This window comes from Pseudopipra pipra, chromosome 1 (assembly GCF_036250125.1).
Source record: "Pseudopipra pipra isolate bDixPip1 chromosome 1, bDixPip1.hap1, whole genome shotgun sequence".
NCBI classification, from domain to species: Eukaryota; Metazoa; Chordata; class Aves; order Passeriformes; family Pipridae; genus Pseudopipra; species Pseudopipra pipra.
In genome coordinates, this window is record NC_087549.1 from 36267860 (window position 1) to 36273859 (window position 6000).

Below are 6000 nucleotides of genomic sequence, written 5' to 3' on the forward strand. Positions count from 1 at the left end.
TAGTGTTCTGAAAAGAGGATATAATTAGGAAAAACAATTTCTCTTTTTCTCTGAAAAGAAAGAATTCAAAAAGAAAAGAGGATACACATAGCATTTACAATGGATTGTGTCGTTTGCCTGGTGTATCCTTGTCTTCTCACAGAGAGAATTCATGAGCGAAAGCAGCTTCTACTGGAATGTTGTTATCAATGTCAGTTCATGGGCTACGGCTTCAGCAGAATTTCCTTGTGGTGTTGCTGTAAATAGATTGTGTTGATTAGGCTTGTTGTGCTTTGAATTTTCTGTTGTCTGAGTTAATTACAGGTTGGAAGCATAGCACAAAGTAATGCATGTGAATTACTGAATTAGCTGGAGTTTTATTCTTCTTGAGCCACAAAGCCATAATCTGGTTTTCGTTTCATATGGAGAGATCCTGCAAAGAATACTTACTACATAGTAAGCTGTAGCTCCAGCTCTGCCTGGAAGAGGAGGAGATATGCCTTGATAGTTTTAAAGATGGAGCTCACCTTGAATCACAAATGCTTTGTTGGATCATGGCAGAGGGTTTATGCTGCAGATTTAAGCTGCTATGTGCAAAGTGAGACAGGAAATTGCAGAACTTCACAACTCATCCTAAAAGAAACTCATCCTTAAAGCTAACTATGTTTTTAATTCATGCTATATGGCAGCTTCCTAGTATGATGGTAACATTTGTTAAAGGTACTGATTTGTTCACATATGAAAACAAGTTCTGTTACCACATGAGCACAGGGGAATTTTAGCATCAACTTGGATGGTACAGGCTGATGATCTGTAAGAATTGCTTCAGCTTAAAGATGAAACTTTGGCCAATGGTGAGAATAAATAACTGGTATTTTCTTCATTACACAGGTGATGATACATCAGTTTGGAATATGAAATACCTCTGTATGAACTCATCCTGAACTTTAGAATTTTTTTTGTCTGAGTGACCACTTATTTCTGCTAGGAAGGAAAAAGTTACTTCTTTGAAACTAAGCTCCATACTGCTGCACTAAACTCCATATTGCTGAACAGGGCAAGAACACTTTGGCAACATATTTTTCACAAATGTGAGCAATTCTACTTAAAAATGTCAGCTCTTGAAACAAGATAGGTATTCCAGTAAAGTTAATGTCTTTTATCATATACTTATTTTAATTTAGCAGTTACAGGTTCATTAGCCTCTGCAAGCTTTCTCATAACATGAGAGTATCTCCCGTCAAAGCTCTACCCACAGAGAAAATCCAAAATACTGTGTCTAACTAGGACCCACCACAAACAAAAGGAAACAGAAAAGACTTACAAATGAGATATGGTTACCTTTTTCTATCAGTTATTCTTCCATCAGTAATTTAAATCAGGTTTATTCCTATCTTAATATCTTTCTGAATTCTCTGTTATCCCTTTTCTGTTTGTTTGTGGTTTTGTTTCAACTATCCAGAAAAAGCTTATTCCGATGTGCTTCTGAGAAAATTTCTTTGTTTCTGTAAACTCTGTTCACAGCAACGACACCTCTGTTCTGATAAGGCACTCACCTTTATAGTAGCCCCTTTTCCTCATGTTTTACAATTATCATCCCACAGCTTCTGGGAGGGAACTTTTCTAAACCGTGCCTGTGTCACTTCTTGGAGCTGGTGCTTATAAATTGGGTCTTGGCTCTAAACTCTCTCCTGTGCATGCACTACTCTATTTACTCAAGCCAGTGCAGTACATGATCCCACTATTCATAGGCCTTACCATCTCTCTCCCTCTGGTTGTGTTACTGTTTAATATAAAATATTCTAAACTTTGTGTGAGGCACACCTTCCTTATTTACAAACTACAGAAGTAATTAAGATTTCTTTTTTATATAAACCTTCTTTTATAATTTTTCTCTGCCTATATAAGTGTTTGATATAAATTTGTTTTAGAGAACCCAGAGTTTTGGGTTCTGTCTTCTGTATTACTTACTGCCTTTTTTGGTTTTTTTGGCATGGGGGAGGGTTTAGTATGTTACTTAAGAATTACTTAAATTTGTTGCACGAATATCATTTCTCCCTCATAATTTTCCAGTGAAACTTAGTGGACATCTCCAAACAGTATAGAAAGAATCTGTAACAGTTCTGGATTTACTTTCTTTTGTCTGAATTGTGCTTTAGATTCTGCCTTAATTTCATGTGACCATTTTTATTCCTAAGGGCATCCTAATTATTTCTTCCATCCTTACATGACAGAGTTATGGTCTCAGAGCTTGCATCCTTGGATTTATTCTTTCTGATATAAACAGTTACCTCACATTCAAGATCTTGCAATCAAAGAAGAAACTGTTTATAAGTGTAGATATTTCCTTTTGGAATCCTTTTTTTTGGACAAGGAATGTTTTCCTTGTAAAATTCCGTTTCCCTGTATGCAGTGGGGATCAAAAAAGAAAATGTTTTTACTCTGCCAAATCTTTCCAAATTTTTTTCCAGGCAGAGTATCTCTTTGCTTTTCACTCTTGTCTTTCTCTTTGTCTTATATCCCCTCTATGTTATTAATGTTGGAATATTAATACAAATTTAACAAGAAAATTCAATTAGCGGGAGGTGTATTTATTGGTGAATAAAAATTATTCAGCTCTTAAGAAAGAAAAAGTTCTTTTGCTTGATTTCATCAGTTAAGGCACAGGCATGCACTTGAAAAACCTATCACAAGTTATATATTATCTACTGTATCAAAATCTGATTTATACAGAATATGTGTAAGATGAAAGCATTTTGTTGGTGCTACAAATTCTTCTTGAACCACGTGTTGTTGGTTTTTTTCTTTCCTGCATGTGGTCATGAATAAAAATGAACCTACAAGCCAAACTCCATCAACTTTGCAATTGCATGTGTTATCTTTATGCAGAATGGTCACATTTAAACTAACAACAATTTTAACTAAATATAGTAGCAAGTAGGATTTCAGCTTGATCATGGACTATTGTTGTAGAAATTAGAAATCGAAATGAAATCCAGCTCACATTCCAAAATATGCTGTCTCTTTAGGAAAGAAAAATTAAATTATTAAAGGCTATTCGTGCAACTGAAGAAGGTTGAGAAAAATTTCAATAATCATTGCTTTCTATTTAGCAAGAACACAATACTTCCATAAACTTAGTGTGAACAAAGACCTCTGTGTTAAATCCAGAATAAATACACTAGATGAATTAAAAAGGTTCTGCAGTAAGAGTTATTTCAATGTAATAGTTTTATGCTGGTCTCTCGGTACTCAGGGATTTAGTACTTTGTAAAAGAATTGGCATAGCAATCAGTGAAGTGAATGATGTCATTTCCCAAAAGGACAATTCAGGTTCTCCTTTTCCAGATAGATACTGTATGCTCCAATTTTGTTCTTTATTAAACAGAGATATGTAAACCTCGAGAAGATATTAATTTCAAACTTTCAAGTGGAGTTAATACTTGAATTTTATAATTCTAAGGTTAAATCTTCTCTATGAGTCTGATCTGGTTGAGTAGACAAGGTAAAAAGAACAATTAAAACCCCCCTGTAATCTCCTGCCTACTCCAACATTTTGCTTTGGCTTTATTCATTTCTCCCTTTTCATTCAAATTTTTCTTTCATTCTGTTTATGACCATTCTGGTTTTCAGATTCACAGACCTTGCATCTGTTCTTTGCTTGAAATGATACAGAAAGGTAGTTTTGAAGAATTTTCTTGGTAAATTTCATTATTTTCCCCTTCTCTGAATCATTGTTGACAAAGATGAGATTCAAGGTTTAACATTGATTGATGACTCAGTTGAGGTACCAGAACAATGAAGATACTTCAGACTGTGTTGTCCTCTATGTTGAATTAAATATTAAATGTAATATAGTATACATACATTTATATATGTATTTACATATATAGATATATATACTATAGTAAACATATAGTATATGTGTCGAGATCAGGAATTCAAAGAAGTATTTAACTATTTTATTTCTCTTTCAGAGAGTCTCAGAGCACTCTAGCCAAGATCTACAGATGGATGCCAGGTTCGACGGTATTTTTGTATGATCTATACATTTAGATTCAAAATATGTGGTGAAAAGATATGAATAATTAAAAAGCTTCATCATCACCATAGTACTTGTACTTGGTTTAATTTCATTAATTTGTTTGGTGCTAATTTGATTTGCTTTAGCTTGTCCTTCTTGGCCTGGATCAATTCCACTACACATTAATCTTTGCGTCCTAAGATTTTCTTCCGAGAGTAGTACGATGAATCATCCTTTGGAGGTAGCTGTTTTTTCCTTTAGCTATTGAGGTAGCCAAGACAACTCCCTTGAACTACGTGAAACTCCATTTGCTACATAAAAGAACCATGGCCCAGTTTTGTAATGCTATCACCTGCTGCTGCTGCAAACAAAATTTCTATGCTGGGACCAGGTCTGTTCCTAAGCTAAACATTAATTTCTAGGAAAATTCCTTTCTAGGGTGAATGCATGCCTACGTGAAAGTATCTGTATGACGTGTCCCCTGGACATAGGGTAATCACTACAGAGGCACACCTTTCCTGCCAATAAAGTAAAGGCTTTATTGAAGTCCGGTGAGGTCCTCGAAAAGAAAAAGCCTTAGCATTTTCCCATATTTTACTTTGAATTTGAAGAAACCACGGGGAGGGGGGCTCACACAAATTTATAATTGCCCATACATCCACTCACATGGAAGAGATGTCAGCTTTGGGTATGTTCCCACTAAATGTACACATCGAGGACCACTACACTGAGCGAAATATTTTGCAGCTGAAATTGCTTTGGTAGTTGGAGCTACGTGCATTCAAATACACAAAAACAAGAATGTGGCCAATGTTGATGCTCTTTAATTATTATCTAATGCTTGCTAACACCATGTGGTCATAAAATAACCACTGATTTCAGGCCTTCCCTCTCTGTTCTTTTGCTATATTATGTTATGTATTTACTATGTTAATGAATTGTTGATGTGATGGTGAGGAAAGTGTTGGTGATTAAACAACAAAGGCAAAAATTGCAACAGTGAGTATGGTAAGTGATGCAAAACTTTATTTGGATGTTCTGATAGCTTACTGTACCACTCAAATTTCAATTCTCTTTTTTTCATGCAGAGCTAGCATTGGCATATTCAATTAATATATACTCAATATAAAATTCTAGTTTTTTACTATGAGATTATTTATTTCAGTGCAATAGTTTTCCTTTAATAACTTATAAAGTGGCAAATACCTACTTGTGAGGTTGAGAGTTGACTTTTATCTAGAGATAAAGCCAGGGAAGTAGAGGAAATGCAGAGGAATAATGCTATGCAGCAACTTAGCATTAGAGCAGGGTAGTTCTCTACTAGCCTATCTTAATTATATATTAAGCTTAGTGTACACTCCCTAACTGTGTTGCTGATTCCCAAGCAGCAGTAGATTTTGAAACACAGGGTTGGCAAACAGGGACCCACACTTGAACACACGGAGTGTGTGTTCAAGCTGCAGAGGGGTTCTTCCCCTAGATTCGACCCCATATAATTTCTCACCTGAATGTAAATTTCAAAGTTATGATGGTGCCATCTCATTGTTATTGGGAAAATGCCTGTCTGCAGTACCAGGTGAGTGTCAGACTAACATGAGGACAAAGGACCAAGCCATACAAGAATATCAGTGTTATCCATTTATGTCACCATGTCCATGGAACAACATGAGGAAGATGTCATGTGGGTTCCATTCGGTACCACCTTTGGAAGGACATTACAGGGCAATGGCCCAAGAGGTGAACATATCTGGATTATAAATTACTTAGAGGGAGCTACAACTATACACAGCATTTTGCAAATGATTTGGAAAGCAAACTGCTTTCCCAAAAAGGTTTCATTTGAGCTAGTGATCTCTGTTTCCGGAAAATAAGTTATGTACTGCATATATTCTTTATAAAATTTTGAGAATTTAGTATCCATTAGAGAATGGTAAGGTGAACATAATTAGATTTAAACAGTGAAAAGAGATCTTTGCTCCTATACTTTGAGTAATTTT